The sequence below is a fragment of the Pinus tabuliformis genome, chromosome X (assembly GCF_031772625.1).
Source record: "Pinus tabuliformis cultivar Carrire ecotype Pingquan chromosome X, CPIR1, whole genome shotgun sequence".
NCBI classification, from domain to species: domain Eukaryota; kingdom Viridiplantae; phylum Streptophyta; class Pinopsida; order Pinales; family Pinaceae; genus Pinus; species Pinus tabuliformis.
In genome coordinates this window covers 1,130,033,273-1,130,058,485 of record NC_142308.1, presented here as the reverse complement: position 1 = coordinate 1,130,058,485, position 25,213 = coordinate 1,130,033,273, and the positions used below count along the sequence as shown (strand labels likewise).

At 44.0% G+C, this 25,213-nt stretch overlaps 1 protein-coding gene across 5 annotated transcripts in view; it reads right to left on the bottom strand.

Moving 5' to 3' along the window:
* LOC149143811 (Glycosyl hydrolase family 47 protein) overlaps positions 1–25,213 on the bottom strand; it is a 425,142-nt gene that overhangs the window by 102,776 nt on the left and 297,153 nt on the right. The window lies entirely within an intron of this gene.

Below are 25,213 nucleotides of genomic sequence, written 5' to 3'. Positions count from 1 at the left end.
TATGCCCAAAATTATGGATAATGCATCAAGACAGCAAGACATGATTGCAATTGATGTGGAGTTATTGGCAGCAAATTGGAGGGCATACCAATCATTGGGGCATCGCATTCAGGCGTCCCTTTCTTTTTTGGAGTTCTATGAACTAAGAGACATGCACGAATCAGTGGGAATTCAGTGGAATTATGCAGCGATGACGAGGAGGATTAAGACAGAAGATGAAGGAGTAGTTGAAGGGGCCATGGTTGGCAAGGAGACAGTTGAGCGTACACCCTTCAATGAGATGCCATCCGTTGTTAAGGTATCCATTGATGAGGTATCTAGGGTTGTGGCTGAGTACTTAGGTGATAGTAGCGCACCACAAGCTGATGAGGTGTCGAGAGACATCTCCATTGTTGATGACGAACCAATAGGTATAGAGGCATCTAGACCTATGCCAGAGTTACCAAATGACAGTCACTTGTAGCTGACTAGCGAGCATGTCTTGCGTGTTGGGTTGGTCTATGGAGGAGCAAGTAGAGGCTCATGTTGAGTGCATGATGGAGGAGGATGTACAACCGTCCTTTGGACTAGCCATTGATGAGGGGCAGCATAGAGACCACACATTGGGATTTCAGCACAGTTTGTTTTAGAGGAATACTAATGGGATCTATAGTGTTATTAGCCCACCCTTACGCATTGGATTGAGGGAGGAAGAGTTGTCTAGAGTCTAGACATACCCGAGGGGATGGCTACATTAGCAAGACTGAGCGACATAAGCTGAGTATGACACCGCATCAGTTGGGAGGGCTTGTACATTCAATCCTTCCTTTGGGATTGGATGGTGAGAGGCATTGAGCTAGTACCTGATAAAGCTAGGCGGTTAGATATATCCATGGCCACATTTCAGCAAAGGGCATGGATTACCAAAGGGACATGAGGGCTAGATTGTTGTTGCGATCTAGGTGGGATTTCCCATCCCATCATAGAGTCGTTAGGTGATGGTAGTAGTTGCGTGATGGATTCGACATTTGGGCGCACACACATTTTCAGATTTCCATCAAAGCCCCAGACAGCACTAGTGATAGGATGGTTTGACAGGGGAGAAGACAGATTTCATGAGTTGTCTTGGCATATTGACTGTGTGTGGAGTCACAAGGTGATTAACATACTCTGGCAGGAGCTAGTAGGAGGAAGTGGCATCAGCAGGCCACCAGACAAGGCATTACATGGAGACAATGCTCTCTCATTGGTATATTGGACACCAGAGCTACTGAGGATAGGCACAGTAGTGTCATTCTTGTTGGCATGAGAAATGTCGGGTTGCCCAGATCGTTCAGGGCAGATGGGGAGATGTAGCCCACATCATGGAGGGCTTACCAGCAGAATGGTGGATGCGTTGGCTCATGCGGGATGGCATATGATACAGGGTGGTACGACCGTAGGCAATGGTACCCAGGGGTGCACAGGGATATGCTGCATAGTCCAGTGTTATGTAGAGGGATGCAACCTAATGCATATAGACCCAATTTTAGACCCTAGCTTCCAGTGTTGTACAAAGGTATGCAATGATGAGCAATGGCCTGCAATGGAGCATGGAGATGCGTGGTTGTTTGATGTAGCATGTTGGTTTGCATTGAGCGACTCACATCACATCATGTACACGTGGGGAGTGCCAGGTACAATGACACAAGCAGGATACGAGATAGTACAGGATGATATAGCAGTAGCACGGGGTATCCAGTGGTGTACAGGGATAGGCTACAGGGTACAGTGCCAGGTTGAGGAGTACAGGGATACTCGGTGGGATGCAGGGGCACATGGTGCTCCACAGCCAGGTCTTGCAGGGTTGCCTCCAAGGAGACTTATGGACGAAGACATCGGGCATAACTTTGGGTGTAATTCACCCAGGATCGATGGGGACGCAGACAAGCGATACTCGATGGTATCCATGGGAACTCACACGCCTGTCCCTCTTATACATCACTTACCAGCACAAACAATTTGGCTATTGTCCTTTGACACTCTAGGCGCGGGCAGCGGGGAGCAGGGAGCTCACCCGAGATATTGGGATGACACTCAACGCACTAGGGGAGAGAATTCTCAGCAATGGCATTGGGTTGGTGCACGAGTTAACAGCCACAGGTTGGGGGATGAGGTGATCATCTGCAGGGGTGGCATATCGTTCATTAGTGAGCCTACGCCTAGGGAGATGGTCACATGGGAGACAAGTCTCACTCTTTCCACAGGGCATGTTAGGACCATGCATGAGCCGAGGAAATTGTGCACAGCTGAGGCATCTTTCCAGTATGTGTCCAGCCTCCAGACATTGTATTGTTACATTATCGAGAGGGTGGATGGCAGACTCAGTGGTGATGGTTGGCAGGAGCAGGATGGGTCCGCATACACTTATTCGATTGCGAGTACTAGAAACCCATCTATTGGTTGCCTTCAGGGGGTAGTTATTTGGCACATGTGGATTCTAGCAATCATCGACACTATGCAGTGGCAAGCACACGATAGTTTAGCATGCATCATATTAGTTCATGATATATGGGGCCTATATGTCGGTTTCATGCAGGGACTAGGGACGAGGAAAAGACGGATTCCAGCAGTTGTTAGAGCTATGCTGGAACAGGTCTGGCTAGGGGATCCAGGGATTCAAATGGTTGATAGGCCACTCCATCTCGTGAGGAGCAAGACCATAATAGAGGGTGATTTAGCTCACTTTGGGGTTGACACATGAGGGATCACTGAGGCCTCCATTGTTTGGCGAGAAAGGCTTCTTCAGTTGCATCTCAGGATCGAGACTAGTGATGGGTGGGTAGATATTGACATCATAGAGACACCTGGGCAAGATGAGCTTAGCCTTCATCGATATTTCGCCTCCAGGTTTCATGGGAGGAGGCTGCAGTGTACATGCCATGGACAACCTTCAGGGGGTAGTTATTTGGCACATGTGGCTCCCAGCGATCGTCGATACTACGCAGTGGCAGGCACACGATAGTTTAGCATGCATCAGATTAGTTCATGATATATGGGGCCTATATGTCAGTTGCATGTAGGGACTAGGGACGAGGAACAGACGGATTCCAGCAGTTGTTAGAGCTATGTCGCAGCAAGTCTGGCTAGGGGATCCAGAGATTCAATTGGTTGATAGGCCACTCCATCTCGTGAGGAGCAATACCATAACAGAGGGTGATCTAGCTCAGTCTCGAGTTGACACACGGGAGATCACTGAGGCCTCCTTTGTTTGGTGAGGAAGGCTTCTTCAGTTGCAGCTCAGGATCGAGACTAGCGATGGGTGGGTAAATATTGACATCATAGAGACACTTGGGCAGGATGAGCTTTGGCCTTCGTCGATATTTTGCCTCCAAGTTTCAGGGGAGGAGGTTGCAGTGTGCACGCCATGGGCAGCCTATTCGAGTTGGAGTGGCGCGGTGACAACATGGTGGCACTTTTCTGAGACGAGCACAGGACCCGAGCATCGCAGTACTAGACAACTCAACAACCTTTAGGGATGAGTTCACTGCTATAGGGGGAGATCAACCAGATTTTTTGTTGGGCTTCAGTGACTTGCTGATGGCATGGGGGACTTCATCAGCATGGCAGGTTGGTCAGCAGGAGGATATCAGGAGGAGCAAATGCAGGAGAAACTTCGTCCCGACATGGATTAGGTAGTATCTTCAGGAGTTTACTCTTGGTGTGCATCAGGTGGACTACTTGGTAGGGAAACTTCATGGAGAGTTGGATAGAGTCCTACATTATCATGATGCTCTACTTATTGATAGTATGCAGAGAGCTTCATGAGCTTATACCTGGTTACACGATGAGTGGAGCAAGGAGTGCTTCACACTGATCAGGATGCTTTGGGATGTTGATATTGAGAGACTCCTTCATGATCAGACAGTGCAAAGATTGGGGCTGAATCAGTGGCATATTTGGGAGCATGGTAATACTGGTGATGATAGAGGTGATTAGCAGGCAGAGGGGGCGCTTGTTCTGGCATTGCTTGAGGACAAGCAATTTTTGGTGGGGAGGACTAAATATCCCCAATTCTATGAGCATGGGAATTTTGCCTAATTTTGTTGATATTAAGGGGCAAATATTATTTTGGAGAAAGGTGGCAAGTATTATTTTATTGGAGATTGGAGGCAAATTATTATTTTATTATTTTATTAAAATGGAGGCAAAAGTCACTTAGTGGAAAATGGCCTCCACCAATAAAATAATAATTAAAAAAGGAGTCTAGAAGCATGGGGAGAAATTATAAAAGGAGGATGGATTCATTTGCTAATCATCCTCTGACTATTATATTTCACCTTTCATCTTCTCTTGGGGTTGTTTAGCACAAGAAGAAAAGTGTTGTTTAACACCAGCAATTCCAAGCAGAATTCCACCTCTACCTTCAGTGAATTTCGAGTGTCACCCTAGGGGAGTAAGAAGGAGTCCATCTCAGGGCTTCCCTAGGAGATACATTGCATACTATTTCTAGCTAGAGCATGCTTCTCTTAGGGCGCAGAAGGAAATTCGAAGGGGCTAAGAGAAGCCAATAGACAGTGGAGTTTTGGCCAGAGAATTTGCAGAGAATTATCCATAGGGAGAACATGTTTTTCCTTGGGGATTTACAAGGCCGAGAGTGTTGCATTTTGGAGGACCAAATTTATCTATTCCAGTACATGTGTAGGGGTTTACTGGCAACTTTTGTGCACTTGCAAAGATTCATAATTTGGGGAGCATTCGAGCTAGGATCTGCTTAGTGATTGAGGCAAGAAATTTGTAGGTGTTAGGTTGGATTTTGTGGAGGGATATTTGGGCCAAATTCAGCGGTATCTAAACCGTAGGGCGTTTTCTGGCCAAATTGAGCAATTTACACTTGCTGAGGTTCATCGGGGGTTGGTGGATTCAATGCAAACCCTTTCTGGGTTTCTGTGGGTTTCGTGAGAGGAGTCTGGGGTTACTTTCGTAGAATTTTTTGGGCAGTATTTCTGGTAGAAATCAATGTTCTAGTCAACAGCCAGTAGTAGAAATTATTGGAGAAGGGCGCAGTTCACTCCTGGACCATTTCCACCACTTGGGTCTGCGAGAATTTTCTAGGTTATTTTGGGTTCCTTGTGAGGAGGCTCCAGTTAATTTCCTAGAATTTTTTGAGCAGTTTAGAGGGTCGAAACACCAATTCCATTCCAGCTAGCAGTAGCAAAATTTACTGGGCTAGTGTAGAGACTTGGGGAGAGCAATTTCCAATACTTAGGCAGTGCCATCTTCAACTCGGACTTGACTAGCATGTTGTAGCAAGCCAAGGTTCCTCTTCTTCATTTATATGTACCTTGTTTCTCAGTTAATAAAATGGCTCAACTCTTGGTACAATTTCTGGTGCAATTTGTCATTATGCTTGTGTGTTAGTTTTATGGTTACATGTTTATGTTTTATGTGTTGTTATCACTTAATATTTCCCACTAGGAATACTACAGTGGTATTAGAGCCATAATATTGGCTCAGCTTGTGGGAAACCCTTCATTCCATGTCAAGACCAAAAAAAAAAAAAAAAACTAAGAAATCATGGGATCCAATGAAAGGTTAAAATCAAACAACATGGCAGTAACCTTGAATGAGGTGATTAGGATGCAACAAATGATGATTGATGTGGGGAAGAAGTTAATTCATACCACAATTGGGAATCAAGACCATTCCCAATTATACAACAAATCCACTATGCCCAAAATTATGGATAATGCATCAAGATGGCAAGACATGATTGCAACTGATGTGGAGTTAATGGCAACAAATGGGAGGGCATACCAATTATTGGGACATGGCATTCAGGCATCCCTCTCTTTTTGGGAGTTCTTTGAACAAAGAGACAAGCACAAATCAATGGAATTATGAAGGGATGACGAGGAGGATTAAGGAAGAAGATGGAGTAGTTGAAGGGGCATGGTTGGCAAGGAGATAGTTGAGCACACACCCATTGATGAGATGCCATCTGTTGTTGAGGTATCCGTTAATGAGGTATCTGGGGTTGTGACCAAGTACTCAGGTGACAACGATGCACCACAGATTGATAAGGTGCCGAGAGACATCTCCACCTTGATGATGAACCAATAGGTACAAAGGCATCTAGATCTATGCCAGAGTTACCAGACAACAGTCACTTGCAGCTAACTAGTGATCATGTCTTGTGTGTTGGGTTGTCTATGGAAGATCAGTTGGAGGCTCATGTTGAGTCCATGATGGAGGAAGATGTGCAGCCATCCTTTGGGCTAGCCATTAATGAGGGGCAACATAGAGACCACACAATGGGATTTCAGCACAGTTCGTTTCAGAGGCACAATAACGAGATCTACAACGTTATTAGCCCACCCTTACGCATTGGATTAAGGGAGGCAGAGTTGTCTAGACATACCTGAGGGGATGGCCAAATTAGCAAGACTGAGCGACATGAGCTAAGTATGACACTGCATCAGCTTGGAGGGCTTGTTCCTTCCATAGGGGATTGTACATTTGATCCCTCCTTTGGGATTGGATGGCGAGAAGCATTGCGTTGGGACCTGATGGAGCAGGCTAGGCAGTTGGATATATCCATGGCCACATTTCAACAGAGGCCATGGATTACTAGGCGGACACGAGGGCCAGATTGTTGTTGGGATCCAAATGGGATTTCCCATCACATCATAGAGTCGGTAGGTGATGGTAGTAGCTGCGTGATGGATCTGACGTTTGGGCGCATACACAGATTCAGATCTCCATCAGAGCCCTAGACAACACCAGCGACAAGATGGTTTGACAGGGGAGCAAAGAGAGTACATAAGTTGTCTTGGCATATTGATCGTGCATGGAGTCACAGGGTAAGTAGCCTACTCTAGCAGGAGCTGGTAGGAAGAGGTGGCATCGACAGGTTACCAGACAGGGCATTACATGGATACGATGCTCTCTCATTGGTATATTGGACACCGAAGCTACTAAGGATAGGCACAATAGTGTCATTCCCGATGGCATGTGAGGAGTCGGGCTGCGCAAATCTTTCAAGGCAGATATGGAGATGTAGCCCACATCATGGAGGGCTTACTAGCAGAGTGGTGGATGTGTTGGAACATGAGGAATGACATATGATAAAGAGTGGTACGACAGTAGGCAGTGGTACCCAGGGGTGGACAGGGATATGCCGCAGAGTCCAGTGTTATGCAAAGGGATGCAACCTAATGCATACAGACCCAATTTTAGACCCTAGCATCAACTGTTGTATAGAGGTATGTGGTGATGAGTAGTGGCCTGCAGAGGAGCACAGAGATGTGTCATTTTTTGATGTAGCATGTTGGTTTGCATTGAGCGACTCACATCGTATCGAGTACAAGTTGGGAGTGCCAGGTACAGTGACACGGGCAGGATATGAGACAGTACAAGATGGTACAGAAGTAGCATGGGGTATCTAGCAATGTACAAGAATAGGTTGTAGGGTACAATGGTAGGTCAAGGAGTACAGGGAAACTCGATGGGATGCAAGGACATATGGTGCTCCACAGCAAGGTCTTGGAGGGTTGCCTCTAAGGAGACTTATGGACAGAGAGACTGGGCATACCTTTGGCTGTAGTTCACCCAAGATTGACAAAGACGCAGATGACCGATACTCAATGGTATCCATGGGGACTCACACGTCTGTCCCTCTTATACATCACTTACAGGGACAGACAATTTGGTTGTTGTCCTTTGACACTCTGGGTGCGAGTAGCAGGGGACAAGGAGCCCACCCAAGATATTGGGATGACACTCAACACACTAGGGGAGAGACTTCTCAATGGTGGCATTGGGTCGGTGCACGAGTTGACAACCACAGGTTGGGGGATGAGGTGATCATCTGCAGGGGTGGCATATCGTTCATTAGTGAGCCTACACCTGGGGAGCTGGTCACGAGGGAGACATGTGGCACTCTTTCCACAGGGCATGTCAAGATCATGCATGAGCAGAGGATATCGTGTACGATTGAGGCCACTTTCCAATATGTGTTCAGCCTCCAAACATTGTATTGGCACATTATTGAGAGCGCAGATGGCATACTCAATGGTGATGGTTGGCAGGAGCAGAACGGGTTCGCATACACTCAGTGAATTACGAGTACCACATACCCATCTACTGGCTGCCTTCAAGGGGTATTTATTTGGCACATGTGGCTTCCAACAGTCATTGGTACTACGTAGTGGCAAGCACAGGGCAATTTAGCATGCATTAAATTAGTTCATGATATCTGAGGCATATTGTTGATTTGGGGTAGCATCAGATGTGCTCTAGGCCTCAAATTTTGCAAGAAGGCTTGGGCACATGTATTCCAATGAACCTAGAAAGTGTTTGGGAAACTCCACCCATAAGCGGTTTTATTAAAATAATTAATATTTTTAATGGGACCCTAAGTCTAAACTTAGGAATTTAAAAATATTAATGGGTATTAATCTAATTGAGGGTGTAACTTCTAGAAGAAGACAAGGATCAAGTTAAAATCATCTTATCCATTGATTAGCTTTTAATCTGGGTCGTTGAATGTCAACGAGAAGATTATTTAAGGGAGCTTGAGGGTCATTTGGAAGACACACCGAGAGATCAAGAGATCAAATTTCTGAAGTGAGAAGTTCTCAGGAGGAAATTTTGATCGAGGAGATTTCTTGCAGTTGAGGGGCATGGATAGCATCGGAGAGAGAGAGATTTTCTTAGTCGGAGAATCATCAGCAGATAGAGGCAGAGAGTGATCCAGCAGCTCTCACGTAGAGGCGGATGCAGGGCCATGCAAAGGCAGCGTAGAGGGTGAGAGAGTCTGAAATTTTGCTGGGTAGAGTGAGTTTTAGAAGCCGGGAGCCGAGGTGTGAGACCGGGAAGCTGAGAGCAGTGACTCTGGACAACAAATCGATCAGCTGGCTGGGCGATGCACTCCCTAGAGGGGTTGACGCAGGGACTGCGTGAGGACTGCGCAGAGGCAAAGTAGGGCCTGCCAGAGGCACCTCATCCAATGTTCGGATCAGCGAAGATTTTTCTCAGTGATTGTGTGAGGTAATCTCACAAATCTTTCTACTAGTATTTCTCTCTGTAACTAAATAACCCGTGAGATATTCAAAGATGTATTCAAAATTTGCTACCGCTTAATAATAATAAATCCTCAGATCTGTTGCACCGGTTTTCCCGCAATGGGTTTTTCCGGGAACATTTGTCCAAAAATAACGGTGTCATTTGTGTTGTATTATCTTTCCTGCTCAGTGTCTTGTTTCCACATAATATTTAATTAAGTGAAGGTTGCAGCGTATATGTTTTGATATTTGTCGTAGGCAACTGCAAATAAATTGGTTGATTAATTTAACAAATAGAAGAAACATTATCAGTTGGTGCAGTGGGGATTCCATTTGAGGAATTTTCCCATGGTATCAGAGTTGCGGGTGGAACAAGAAGAGCAGTGCCAGAGAACCCAGCGCTGGGCAGAAGAGTGAGATCGAAAAGCTGTAGGAGGCAGTAGTTCGAAACCCCAGAGGGTTTGCGCAGTTCTTAGTCGAAGGGCTGAAATTTCGAGGTAGTCTCTCTTCGAGAGACTCGACGGAGAGAAGGGCTTCCAAATTGAATTTTTGTCAGGGCAGAGGGAGCAACACTAAATCCTCAACGTGAGGAGAGTTGGTGGGACGCAGATTTTTCTGCAGGTAGTTTGCTGGGCAGAAAATCGTCAGCAGAAAGAGGAGAAGCACGTTTGAGGGAATTTCTTCCTCAGAGAATTCCTAGCCAAGGAATTCGAATTCTCTAGAGCTAAGCAGTAGCAAGGGGAAACAGTTTTACTAGCTCCAGCAGGGAGTGCGTAGGCTAGCCCAGCAATAGCACAAAGGCAGGAAGAGGTCATTCGACTTTCTATTTTTGGCAGAAATGGAAACCAATGGCTTGAGGGATCATGACATGTTAGACAGAGCATCCAACTATGTCATCTAGAAGGCTAGAATGTCATTCCTTGTCGATGAGCATGCCCTCAAAACATATGTCAACAGCGTGGTGGTTGTGCCTGCAGACGCAGATCCATTGAAGAAGTACAGATCAGAAATGGTAAAGTTGAAGAGGATGATCCTTGATGGAGTAAAAGATCGCGTAGTGTGTCATGTCGCTAGCAGAGGAACTGCTAAGGAGATGTGGGATGCCTTGGCAACGCTATATCAAGGATCTTCCGAGCAGCGAAAGATGTACTTGGAGCAAAAACTGAGATCTGCTCAGATGAAGAAGGGAGAGCGTGTGGATCCATTCCTCACAAAGCTTAAGGAGACCCGTGATGAAATCTCTGTTGCAGGGCATACACCTCAGGAGTCATAGTTGGTTAGACTGGCCCTCAATTTTGTTTCGGATGAGTGGCAAGTTTTTGTCCAGAGTATCCTGGGTAGAGAAGCATTGCCGAATTAGAATGAGATTTGGGCAGCTCTAAAACAAGAAGAGTTGAGGAGAGACTTAGTTAAGGTTAAACTTGATGAAAGCAACAACAGTGGATTGAAGCCAAAGGAGGAGGAGCATAATGCATCCCTTGCATCGAAGGGACAGCAGGAGCAGCGGAAACATAAGAAGGACGTCTCGAAGATCACGTGTTTCAGGTGTGGTGAGATGGGTCACTACGCTACTCAGTGTCCTCTCAAGAAGAAGGACGAGTGTAATATCCCTTATCCGGGGTATCCCTCAAACACAAGCAAACTCCAACCAGAGATGGACTTGGAGGGCGTTTACCAGATATGTCGCCTCTAAAAAGAGGATGAGATCTGGAGGCTACCTGGCCCTTTCCAGACTCTGTCTAAGAGTATAGGAGAAAAACACACAAGTGGTATAGTAGCCGAGAAGCTCAAAGAGATAAAAATAGCAGTGGTGCAACATACAATAATGTATACATGAAATATAAGCAGATACTCGAGAAATGCAGAGAGAAATTCTAAGCCATTTTATTATACTCAGTAATGGAAAGAGTACAAGAGGTGATCAGAAAGATAGCATCTCGACCTGCACAAGGCAAGTGAAGAAATATGCTCAGAATGGCAAGGAAATGGCCTCTCTCTGAACTGCGTCCAAGCTGCTACTGCTGGAATCAAGTGAGGATTTGGGGTTGTTCCCCTCCTCAAAAAATGTTGAAACTTTGGAATCAACCTCTGCTAGATAAACCCAGAAAGCTTTTCTAAAATAGCTGACCCCTGAAAATCACCCCCTTGAGGATCTATGCTATCCCTCAAGGCTCTGCGCTGCCCCTGAAGAGAATCCTCCAAAACTCTACCCGAGACTCTGCCAAAATCCTCCAATAAGCGAAGGTTGATCCCTTGCTCAATCTCCAAGATCAAATCCTCCACATAAACCCAATCCGGAGCTCCTACCAAAAGAGACTGCGTCCTCCCCTCTCAAGACTGCACAGTCATCAAAATGCTTAGTTCCTCCTCAACTCCAGAGGTCGCTCCTCCTGCAAAATGCTGATGAAACTACATTGCCCGAGCAGGCACTCGAAGTCCCCCGGGGCTAAGGGTGAGATCTCCGAACGGAGACACTCGATGCACTAAACAATGTTGCAGACAGGCTAAACAGCCAGCGTGCTCTAAGTCGAAATGACTACTTCAAATGCAACATAATCCCCATATGCAAAATGAAGAGGCTCCTCTCTCCTTTATAGCGTTGGCCTCTCTCAAAACCCCAAGGCCTACCTCCTCCAACGTAGCCTCTCTCTTGCCACGTGCTCCTTCTCCATCTGCGCAGTCCCTCAAAGTGTCTACGTGGGCCCCCTTCTCTATGTGGTCATTGGCCCCCTCGGCTCCCCTTTTAAGTTACAATGTTGTGCTACTAAGGAGTGACTTTGTTCAGAAAGTGAGTTATGTCCCCCTTTCCTCACTTTTTATTTATAAATAACTATAGAAGGTAAAATTGAGCAAAATCGAATATTCCAATTAGGCATGGCTAATTAGGAATATTACAATGAGAAGCACGATCTGAAGGTTGCGCCTGCGAAGATCGAAGAGGAGTTCGCCATGACAGCCGAGATACCCCCAAGAGAGAGGTGGGCTGATTTAGAACTGTAGTTCGAAAGAGCTACAGATGGGCAAGATCCTTGAGGAGTCCACCTCTTGGATCAATACCTTGCTATGGGAGCCCAGTTTTGTGGTAGCAGGATGGACTAGTGTCGGATGGTGCCGAGGAGTGTCGGGAAGACAGTTGCAGTGGTTAGGAGCACCAGAGACTAAACAACGTAGAGCAGAGTTGGCAGCAGTGCAGATGGCACAGAACAGAGGTCAACAATAGCACAGTAGATTCAGAGGGTCAACGCAGAGACTAGCAGCAGTCAAGCTTCAGCATTCACGTGGTATCATACTAAACACAATTAGTTCAGTAATTTTGGATGTTTTTCCCTTGCTGATAGAGTAGCAGCAACAGTTTGCAGTGCAATGACAATTGGCAATGGCAGTGCTAGCAGCAGCACATATGCAACACTTGAGAGGGAGCTATAGTACGAATGCAGTGTTGACAGTGGCACTGTCAGCAGCAGTGCAGTAGTTGGTGGACAACATGTCAGACTTCAACAGCGCAGAGGACGATGCTTCAGAGTCAAAGCAGTGTATGGGGAAATGAGTACAAGTTTCTGAAACAGGAAAGGGTACGAAACGTGGCTCCCCCAAATTTCGGAAACGAGGAAATGCAATATATATATATATATATATATATATATATATATATTAGGACATTTAAGAAATATCTGCAATCATAAAGCATACATGATACATCCTAATTTATTACATTATGATTAAACTGTCAATTGTTAATGCATAAACTATAAATCTCTAAATTTACATCACATTTACTCATGAATGATCACATAGTGAAAATAGAAATATCCAAAATCAGCCACGAGAAATTTCTAATTTCTTGTCTCGTGCTTGATTGGGAGTCTCCTCCTACATAGTCGAACGACCTTAGTGCTCTTGATTAAATACAAGTTCCATACCCTAATACCCTAGGTGCTCTTGATTATTGGGAGTCTCCCCTGCATTGAGGGCTTGGTTCTCTTGATTAAATACAAGTTCCATACCTTAGTACATGACAAAATCCAATGGAAACATTGCAATCCCCCTAATCCTGAAATCCTGAAAAACAAATAAGTCTACTGGATTTTGAGTGAGATCTAAAATTCTACTTTCTCTATATGAAATCCAATGAGGTCGAAACTTGTTAAAATTGGCAACTAGGGCCAAACTCCATGTGGGTCATCTTATTCATGGCTGATAATATTTTTATTAGATTCCTCTCGTCGAGAGGTGTAGGATTGATCTAAAGATCATCCGATTCCGATAAGTATTTATGGAGATATGAATTTATTTTGATTATGGAATTATTATCAAACCGACCTACAACTCATGTAGGCTCAAAAGCCTAACAGTCGCATCTATTCAAACATCAACAGTTGTGTATAAATACAGGAGTACTTTTCCTCATTTGCACTCACTCATCTCATCACATCTCTCTCTCTCTCTCTCTCTCCTGCGCAAAAAAGAGTCTCTTCTCTACTGCGCAGAAAAGAGACTCTCTCTCACACGTGGAAGGAAGGACGCAGTTTTGGGGCAGCAACTGCAGAACCAAAGTTTGACCAGCGTTGACCAGAAGACTCCCTCCTCAGAACTGCGTTGTAGGTCCATCTGGATCTCCTCTGAAGGCTGCATTTTTTGGTGGTGGAATCAAGCCGATCCGATGGTCGGTTTGCGAGATATTGTTTGCCCTAGTTTGGGACTGATCTAGGGTTTGCTGCTGCTAATGTAAATCTGATTTATGTACTATTTCTCTTTGCTGGATTATTGAAGATAAAGGAAGATTTGATCAAAGGGTTTCCCCACATTGGGGTTTGTCCCTAGCTAGCCGCCACATCTTGTGTCTCTTGTCTTGGCTTGTTTTCTGTCGATCGTTTAATGTTCTATCTGCACTTTACTTTATGTACATGTGATTGCTAATCTGTGGATAATAATAAGAAAGATAAGTAAACTGTTATAAGCATAGAACATACCATAAATTAACATGGAATCAACGCTGAGGTGAAGAGAAAAGCCCGAGCAAGAACAAGAGCAACCACCGAAGAGAAGATTGGCAAGGCTATCCTAAAAGAACTATGGGGTCCTCATCACTCTTTCCTGTCAAGGACAAGCTCTGTGAGAAAGCTGACTATCACGGATGGAAGATGTATATCGATCTAACCCTAGAAGATCAAGGAGTGTTGGACCATGTGAGAGGCAATATTGTTGAGCCTCCATCAAATGCATCCGCTACTGCCAGGAACAAATGGAAAACCAGATAAATCAACGCAAAGATGATCATCTGGGACTATATTAACAAGCGCTTGGCGGCCTACATCTCCGATCTGAACACCTCCAAGGAAATCTACGATAGACTGGTGAGTTTATTTAAAGTTAATGATGCAAATCAAGTTTTGTTTCTTAGAAATAAGCTGAAGGAAATTAAGAAGGGTAAAGATGAGAGTATGCAAGCATACTTCTTAAGAATCACCGAGATCAGGAATGATCTCCTATCTATTGGGGAGACTATTACTGATAGGGAAATGGCACTCACGACTCTTGGAGGATTACCATCCGAATGGTACGTGTTCAGGACTACTCTTCTGAACAATAATGTAATTCCTAGTTTCGAGGAATTAATGGCTAGATGCATCCAAGAAGAAACAAGGGTAGAAGAGCAAGAAATGCCCATGCCTAAAGGTCCTCCTACTGCCTTTTCTTCTCATGCTAAGAAAAGAAATACTTCCGGGTCTAAATCAAAAAGAAAGGCTGGACCTAAGGGTGGAAGAAAAGGACAATGTTACATTTGTGATAAAGCAAGTCACTATGCAAGGGAGTGCCCTGATAGAAAGGACTCACACCGGGACGATGATCAAAATCCCTCCCATGGCAATCAAAGGAATGGCAAATTCAATAGCAAAAGTAAAAGGAGCGCTGGGAATCAAGGAAGAGGACAACCATTCAAGAAGGCTAGAAATTCCAAGTATGAATCCAACATTGTTGAAAATAAGTAGGATGAATATTATCTACCAGTTGCTCTATCTACCTCTGCTCCTTCGGACTCAATGGGAATTTGGCTCATTGATAGTGGTGCCTCAAGGCACTTCACTGGTTACAGAGAAGTTCTCCATAATCTGATAGAGAAAGAAACTAACCTGGAAATTGTCCTTGGAGATAATATGAAATATCCCGTGAAAGGTGTAAGCAATGTCTCTCTCAAATTGAATCAAGGTAATACGATCCACTTACAGGATGTATTATATGTACCTGACCTCAAAAAGAACCTGGTGTCCATCTCGGAAATGGAAGACAAAGGCTACAATGTAACCTTCAGCTACGGCAAGGTACGTATATGGAAAAATAATGTTAAAGATGCCTTCACTCTTGGGTTTCGAGTTGATTCATTATATCAGGTCGATGGAAGTCCGTTGGGTGTCATGTCTTGTGACACATCTCTTCAGTCCAAACTTTGGCATTGGAGGTTTGCCCACCTTCATTACAAAGCTCTACCCGATGTAAGACAAATGGTAACAGGGATGCCCGAATTCCGAGTAGAGAAAGGAGGTGTATGTCCAGGATGTGCCTAAGGAAAGCTCAAAAGGGGACCATTCCCCTCGAAGCAAAGCAAGACCTCCGATATATTACAACTGGTTCACTTAGACATATCTGGTATGATGCTTGTGAACTCCTTGGGAAGATATTCATATTATCTTACTTTTACAGATGACTATTCTCGAAAGACGTGGATATACTTCTTGAAAAAGAAGGATGAAGTGTTCTCTTGGTTTCGACACTTCAAAGCCTTGCTCGAGAATCAAACTGAAAAGAAGGTCAAAATCTTAAGGACTGATAATGGGACTGAATATGAATCTAACGAGTTCCATGATTTCTGCAAAGAGGCTGGCATCAAGAGGGAGACTACTACACCATATACTCTTGAACAGAATGGTGTGGCAGAAAGGAAGAACCGTATGATTGTGGAAGTTGTTCGTGCCATGCTCCATGATCAAAGACTTCCGAAGTTTCTATGGGTCAAAGTTGCAAACACTGCCATATATGTACAAAACCGATGCCCTCATCAAGCATTGGGTTCCAAGACTCCTGAAGAAATGTTCACCAGTAAGAAACCTGACGTATCTCATTTTAGAATTTTTGGAAGCCCAGTATATTTTCATGTGCCGAAAGAGAAAAGGAATAAATTGGGTACATCTGGAAAGAAAGGAACCTTCGTGGGCTATGGAGACAATACTAAGGGCTATAAAATCTATGTAGCTGGTCAAAGGGAAGTCATGATTAGTCATGATGTCACCTTTGACGAAGATATGGCTCTCAGCAAGGTAGACAATCTTCCAACTTTGAGGAGCTCTCAAGATACTGACACCAGGGAACCGAAAGAAAGGGATGATGAAACAATGCCTGATGTGGAAGAACCCATGGATCTGATTGATCCTCCTCCACATGAGCCCTCCTCTTCTAGGAAGAGGCCTTCATGGCTTAGGGGGCTACTTGATGATGCTGAAGGACATGTTGCACCCCGAGGAACCTTCCGTGAAAGCAAGAAACGTAACAGGTATCAGGGATACCTGACCATCATGAGCACGATCATACAAAATGAGCCTTCATCATTCTCAGATGTCGTCAAGCATCAAGTATTGAAGGATGTTATGACCGAAGAATATGAATCTATTATGAAGAATGATGTCTGGAAAGTAGTTCCCAGACCCCAGGACAAGACAATTGTCACTTCTAAATGGCTTTACAAGATAAAGCATGCAGCAAATGGAAGTACAGAAAAGTATAAGGCTCGTTTTGTTACTCGTGGTTTCTCCCAAAAGGAAGGTATAGACTATGATGAGATATTTGCACCTATTGCCAGATATACGACCATCCGCTCGATCATAGCCCTTGCGGCTTCACAAGGATGGAACCTACATTAGATGGATGTCAAGATCGCGTTCTTGCATGGTTCAAACAAAGAAGAGGTCTACGTGGAACAACTCGAAGGATTTGAGATTTATGACCAAAAATCTCATGTATGCAAGTTGAAGAAAGATCTCTACGAGCTGAAGCAAGCACCTCGAGCATGGTATGAGAGGATCGATAGCTACTTGATGAAGCTGGGATTCACTAGGAGTGAAGTCGATCCTAACCTTTACTTTAAGGTTGAAGATGACAAACCTCTCATACTAGTGTTGTATGTGGATGACCTCTTCCTAACAGGCGTAGAACCTCTCATTCACAAATGTAAGAGGGAGTTGGCTTCTGAATTTGAAATGAAGGATCTAGGACTGATGCACTATTTCCTAGGACTTGAAGTCTAGCAGAAGCCAAGGGAAATTTTCCTATCTCAAGGAAAATATGTGGTGAAGATATTGGAAAGATTTGGTATGGTAGACTACAAACCTGTAACTACCCCGATGAAGCTTGACTTCAAGACGTTAAGCGGTAGTGTTGCTGGACCTGTTTTACGAAATGCTACCAAGTATCGGCAACTCGTCGGAGCATTAATGTTCTTAGTGAACTCCCGTCCAGATATATGCTTCGCAGTCAACACGTTGAGTCAACATATGGTTGAACCTCACCACATACATTGGATTAGTGCCAAGAATCTGTTAAGATATCTTCGTGGCACAATTACATATGGGTTAAGATATACTGTCGGAGATGTGAGACTACTTGGATACACTGATGTTGATTGGGCAGGCAATGTGGAGGATCGTAAGAGCACTTCCAGGTGTTGTTTCTCCTTGGGATCTGCTTTGATATGCTGGATGAGCAGGAAGCAGAAGTCGGTGGCTTTGAGCATCGTCGAAGCAGAATATATTGCTACTAGCATGGCCTCCTGTGAGGCAGTCTAGTTGCAAAAGCTCTTCAGTGAGCTGTTTGGATTTACACTGGATACCACCGTGATCATATGTGACAACCAGAGTGGGATTCATTTGTTAGAGAATCATGTATTTCATGATCGCTCCAAGCATATCGATATCAAGTATCACTATATTCGAGATATGGTGCAGCGGGGAGCTATAAGGCTCCAACATATCGGTACAGATGAACAGGTCATCGACATTCTGACAAAGCCCCTAGGGAAAGTCAAATTCCTGACTTTCCGAGAACAACTTGGTGTTGTTCAAATACCCTCTAATGAGGGACCTGTATGATGCATTGAGCTCTGGGAGCTCCGGGGGGGTGCAGGGTACTTCTTGGAGCGACATATGACCACAGGGTGATTCACCATCCCCTGGTGGTATACATGTACACCCCGTGGCGACTATGTAGCAGGATGATTGGTTCTCCTGTGAGGTCTGGATGATGTGTTCTCCATGAAAACTATGTAACAGGATGATTAGTTCTCCTGTGAGGCCTGGATGATGTGTTCTCCATGGCGTTTATGTAGCAGGATGATTAGTTCTCCTGTGAGGACAGGATTGATTAAGTTCTCCTGTCAAGGCATCCTACCCATGCAATCTGGGACTCATGGGAAGTACCTCTCATCTGATCAACGAGCAGGGAAATGAGGATAGGGACCATAGTAGTACCGATGGACGCATCGCTGTATCTATTGTACTCCCTATGCTAGGATGACCTTCATTGATCTGGGATCAATGATATTGGTCTGGGACCAGTGGTAGGAGTGGTACATACTATGACGCTGACTTCGGGTCGGTTGAGACTGGTCTAGGACCAGTGGTATGCACTCTGAGACTGATTTTGAGTCAGTGCAGGATGATTCTAGTCTGGAACCAGTGGTAGGAGTTGTACCCATTATGACGCTGACTTCGGGTCAGTTGAGACTAGTCTGGGGCCAATGGTACATACTTTGAGACTGACTTTGAGTCAGTATGATACATCCTCGATCATTTCTTCCTCTTCATAATTCAGACAAAGTAGAGCAAAGCAGAACAGAGCAAAGCAGAGCAGATCAGAACAGGGCAGAACAGAGCAGAGCAGAGCAGGCAGAACAGAGCAGAGCAAGCAAGATAGAGTAGAGTAGAGCAGGGGTCAAGTTGTACAGGGCAATGCATTTGATGGATGAATAGTAGCGACTGACAGACAAATTGCAGATGGAGTTCTCCTTAGTTGAGAGGGAGTGTTAAAATCGGAAACTAGGGCCAAACTCCATGTGGGTCATCTTATTCATGGCTGATAATATTTTTATTAGATTCCTCTCATCGAGATGTGTAGGATTGATCTAAAGATCATCTCATTCCAATAAGTATTTATGGAGATATGAATTTATTTTGATTATGGAATTATTATCAAGCTGACCTGCAACTCATGTAGGCTCAGAAGCCCAACAGTCGCATCTATTCAAACATCAACAATTGTGTATAAATACAGGAGGACTTTTCCTCATTTGCACTCGCTCATCTCATCACATCTCTCTCTCTCTCTCTCTCTCTCTCTCTCTCTCTCCTGCGTAGAAAAGAGACTCTCTCTCACACGTGGAAGGAAGGACACAGTTTTGGGGTAGCAACTGCAGAACCAAAGTTTGACTAGCGTTGACCAGAAGACTCCCTCCTCAGAGCTGTGATGTAGGTCCATTTGGATCTCCTCTGAAGGCCGCATTTTTTGGTGGTGGAATCAAACCGATCCGACAGTCGGTTTGCGAGATATTGTTTGCCCTAGTTTGGGACTAATCTAGGGTTTGCAGCTGCTAATGTAAATCTGATTTATGTACTATTTCTCTCTGTTGGATTATTGAGGATAAAGGAAGATTTGATCAAAGGGTTTCCCCACATTGGGGTTTGTCCCTGGCTAGCCGCCACATCTTGTGTCTCTTGTCTTGGCTTGTTTTCTGTCAATTATTTAATGTTCTATCTGCACTTTACTTTATGTACATGTGATTGCTAATCTGTGGATAATAATCAGAAAGATAATTAAACTCTTATAAGCATAGAACATACCATAAATTAACAAAACCACTCTTAAACATCCCGAGTAATTTCATGATAATGTTAAAAATTTAAGTAAAAGGATGAAAATGAAAGATAAAGGAGAATGTCACTTTTACTTCAAGAATTTAACACTACCATGAACTGCATATCAACACTAGGGACATAGGCTTGAACATTAGACTACCCCACTCAAAAAAATCCTCTTTTTTATAACTTGAGAGAGGCATGTAGAAGCATCCAGAAGATATTTTAGTCGCCTAATAAAAAATTAGAAGCGAAAAAAAATAAAATAAATAAATAAATAAAAATCAAGTGTTAACTAGAAACTCCATCGTATAGCCTGGAAACTCGTTTCCGACCGTACTAGCCATGTTTCCCCAGTGTGAAACGGGCCAGTACGGCCGGAAACGAGTTCCTAGGTCGTACGGTACAAGTTTCCTCGTTTTCGTTTCGTTTTCAGCCGGAAACAGACCCCTAGGCAACGTTTCCTACAACTTAGGCCGCAGCGTATATTGCTAGAGCACATTCCTCACTAAGAGTGAGTGTTGATTTGGGGTAACATCAGATGTGCTCTAGGCCTCAAATTTTGCAAGGAGGCTTGAGCACATGTATTCTAAAGAACCCGAAAAGCATTTTGGGAAATTTCAGCCAAAAACGATTTTATTAAAATAATTAAATATTTTTTAATGGGACCCTACGCCTTAACTTAAGAAATTAAAAATATTAATGGGTATTAATCTAATTGTGGGTGTAACTTTTAGAAGAAGATGAGGATTAAGCTAAAATAATCTTAGCCATTGATTAGATTTTAATCTGGGCCATTGAATGTCAACAAGAAGATTATTTAAGGGAGCTTGTGGGTCATTTGGAAGACACACTGAGCGATCAAGAGATCGAATTTTTGAAGTGAGAAGTTCTCAAGAGGAAATTCTGATCGGGGAGATTTCTTGCAGTTGAGGGGCAAGGATAGCATCCGAAGAAAGATTTTCTCAGCCGAAGAATCATCAGCAGATAGAGACAGAGAGTGATCCAACAGCTCTCATGCAAACGCTGACGCAGGGCCATGCAAAGGTTGCACAAAGGGTGAGAGAGACTGAAATTTCGCTGGGCAAAGTCAGTTTCAGAAGCCAGGAACCAGGATGTGAAATCGGGAGGCTGAGAGCAGTGACTCCGGGCAGCAAATCGATCAGTTGGCTGGGTGATGCAGTGCCTAGAGGGGTTGACATAGGGACTGCGTGAGGACTGCACAAAGGCAGTGTAGGGCCTGCCAGAGGCACCTCATCCAGTGTCTAGATCAGTTGGGATTTTTCTCAGTGATTGTGTGAGGTAATCTCACAAATCTTTCTGCTAGTATTTCTCTCTGTAACTGAATAACTCGTGAGGTATTCAAAGATGTATTCAGAATTTGCTACTGCTTAATTATAATAAACCCTCAGATATGCTGCACCGGTCTTCCCGCATTGGGTTTTTTCGGGGACCTTTGTCCAAAAATAACAGTGTCATTTCTAGGGACTAGGGACAAGGAACAGATGGATTCCAATAGTTGTTAGAGCTATGCCACAGTAGGTCTAGCTAGGGGATCTAAGGATTCAGTTGGTTGATAGGCCACTCCATCTCGTGAGGAGCAGTACCATAGCAGAGGGTGATCTATCTCACTTTGGGGTTGACACATGGGGGATCATTGAGGCCTCCATTGTTTGGCGAGGAAGGCTTCTTCAGTTGCAGCTCAAGATTGAGACTAGTGATGGGTGGGTAGATCTTGACATTAAAGGAAGAGGATGGCTCCATAACATCCAGGAAGGTAGAAACTCAATATGATAAGGAGCCATGCACCTACAACTTGAAGATCTCCATTAAGTACTAGTAGTTGATACATTTATGAAAACAAGCTAAAGAGCTTGTGGTTATGACTTCCCAATTGAAATGAAGGAATCTCCTCTATGCTTGAGACGGAGTAAGAAGTCTCCTTAAATGTTTATGAAGGAGCGAGGATTTATTCCCTGATTAAGGGGGGATGAGGATATCCTCCCTGGTTGAGAGGGAGTGATGATGGACATTGTATTCTCTTCTATCATGTGTCATGCACTAGGCTAGGACTAACAGTCGTACGTCTAGTGAAGGCCATGGTAGGGAGAATGGAGGATTGGATAAGCATTTGAGATTAATACTTCTTGAGGATAGGATCCAAGATAGGAAGTAGACAGACATTCTTTTATGATTGGACAGGTAAGAGTGGTCGAAGAGGATCGATATTCTTTGAGGATTGGAAATACAGGATAAGAATAGTGTGAAAATTTCTAAACTGAAATTCTACTACAACAACTACTTTATTTCACCTACTTATTATTCACAATAAGTTATTTACGAAATCCCTTCAACAAATATTAAAATAAATTCTACTGCAGTTATCACACAATTACCCAGAGAAAAATACATGCACAAGAACCAATCACATCAACAGAGTTGTTTTTGGACAATTGTCCCCGAAAAAACCCAATGCGAGAAAACTGGTGCAGTAGATGAGGGCATTATTAATCTTCAGCAGCAATTGTTTTTACAAGGAATCATTTTACAGAGACATTGAAAGAAAACACCTAATACTTTCCCTTTGAAACTTTCTGACACTTTGGAGATCCTGCTCCCACTCATGTGTCACCTCTACGTCACTCTGTGTGGCTCAAAGTGGCTCTGAGTAGCTCTACATCCCTCTGCATCAGCCTGTGTGAGGGTTGCGTCTCTCTCTGCGTTGTATCCCACTGTCCTTGCATCACCTCCTCCTCAATCACTGCCTACTGTTGATGCCCTCCTCCTCCTCCACCCTACAACTCTCCCTCTGAAATCAATCTCCTTTACTTGATAATCGATTTTCCTAGGGATACTGAGTATCTGTCGGTGTATCTTTAAATGATCCTCGAGTCTTCTCTTATACTTTTCATGTTGATGAATCAACGGCCGAGATTAAGTCTCTAATCAATGGCTAAGATTAAAACAAACTTGATCCTCATCTCTCTGAAGCTGCTCACCCTTATCTTTATTAATACCCATTAATATTTTTATTTTCCTAAGTTTAGACTTAGGAACCCATTAAAAATATTAATTATTTTAATAACTCCTCATTCGGGTGGAATTTCTCAAAACAATTTCTAGGTCTTGGAGATCTCATGTGCCTTAGCCTCTCCTCCAAATTTCAAGGCTAGAGCACATCTGATGCTACCAAAAAAATCAACACACCCTCTTAGTGAGGAATGTGCTCTAGCAATGCTTCACTATAGAAACATCACACTGATCTTCAGCATTGGTATCTTTGCTGATGATTGGCCTGCTGCTTCACATCCCTTGCACTGTTGCTTCCTGTATTGCTGCCCATGACACTGCCACTACCACTGTTGCATCTGTACTGCAGCTCCCTCTCAACATGCTGCATCATGTTGCCCATAGCACTACCACTACTAACTGTTGCACTGCAACTCCTGACACTTATCCATTTCTGCTACTGAAATGGATTCTTTACCATCCCCATCTTCTCCCTAAAATAAACAAACTTTGTTCTTCCTAAAGCCTTGGTGAGGATGTCTGCCACCTGTTCTCCTATAGGACTGTACCTCAATTGCATTGCTCCTCGTTGGACACAGTCTCTAAAAGAGTGACCCCTAATATCAATGTGCTTCGACCGATCATGAAATACTGGTTTCTTAGAGAGCTTGATGCAACTTTGATTATCACACATGATCCTGGTTGCTTCCATCCTTCTCTTAAATAGATTCACAAGAAATTTTCTAAGCCATATGGCTTCGCACGAAGTTGTGCTAGCTGCCATATATTCTTCTTCTGTTGAGCTCAGAACCACATACTTTTGTTTCCTACTACACCAGGAGATCATTCCTGATCCAATGTTGAAATAGTACCTAGTTGTACTTTTCCGATCTAATGAACTTTCAGCCCAATCTGCGTCAGTGAACCCACTCAGCCTGATGTCATTGCCTTTAGTATACAATAGTCCATGCTCGACGGTCCCTTGTATATACCTGAGAACATGTTTGGCTGTCACCCAATGCACCCTCTTAGGTTCCACCATGAACTGACTGAGGGTGTTGACAACGTAACAAATGTCTGGCCTGGTATTGACCAGATACATCAGGGACCCTATAAGTTGTTTGTACAAGGTGGGATCAACGTCTTTATCTTCTTATGCATCAATCTTCTTCCAGTTGGTGATCATTGGTGTAGCCTACTAGCCATAGGTCTACAGTCCTGCATCCTGAATCTCTTCAAGATCTTTGTAGCATATCTCCCTTGTCCCAGGAAGCTCTCACCCTTTTGCTGCCAAACTTCCAACCCGGGGAAATAATGCATTTGTCCCAAATCCTTCATGTCGAATTCTGTGGCTAAGTTCTTCTTGCAGTCTTTGATGAGCCTGGATGATTCTGTCAAGAAGAGATCATCCACATATAACACTAGAATTAGAGGCTCATTCTCTACGACAAGATAGTAGAGATTAGGGTCTGCATCACTCTTGACGAACCCCATCTTCTGCAAGTAGCCATCAATTCGATCGTACCATGCTCTAGGTGTCTGTTTAAGCCCATACAAGGCTTTCTTTAATCTGCACACATGAGATTTCTTCTAATGTGTCTCAAAACCTTCTGGTTGTTCAATGTATACTTCCTCTTCTATTACCCCGTTCAAGAATGTTGTCTTGACATCCATCCGATGAATCTCCCACCCCATCTGTGCTGCAAGAGATATCACGGTTCTAATAGAAGTATACCTGGCTACTGGGGTGAAGGTTTCTTCGTAGTCTATCCCTTGCTTCCAAGCATACCCCTTAGCCACAAACCTTCCTTTGTAGTTCTCCACACTGTCGTCTACAACATATTTGACCTTGTAGATCCATCTCGAACCTACCATTTATCTGTACTGAGGCCTAGGTACCACTGAATAGACATCATTGACCATTATAGAGTTGTATTCCTCCGCCATAGCATCTACCCATACTTGATGTTGAATGGCCTCCTGAAAACTAAGAGGTTCCCCAACCTGAGCTACTAAGGCATAGTATCTATCTAGTTGTCTTCGCTCCCTTTTATTATTCTTGGGTGCACCAATGAAGTCCTCTGCATCTCGTAGAATCTGTCGGAGTTCCCGACTCGTTCTTCCATTGGTAGTAGGCACATCTATCAGCTCTTCCTCTTCCTGAGATTTCTCCTGTTCTAAAGCTTTGTCTTTAGGAGAATTTCTGGTACTAGTTTCTGCTGGTCAAAGTGGCTTCACCAACAGCTCGTCTTTCGACTGCTCCTCGGAAGGCATTTCTCAGGA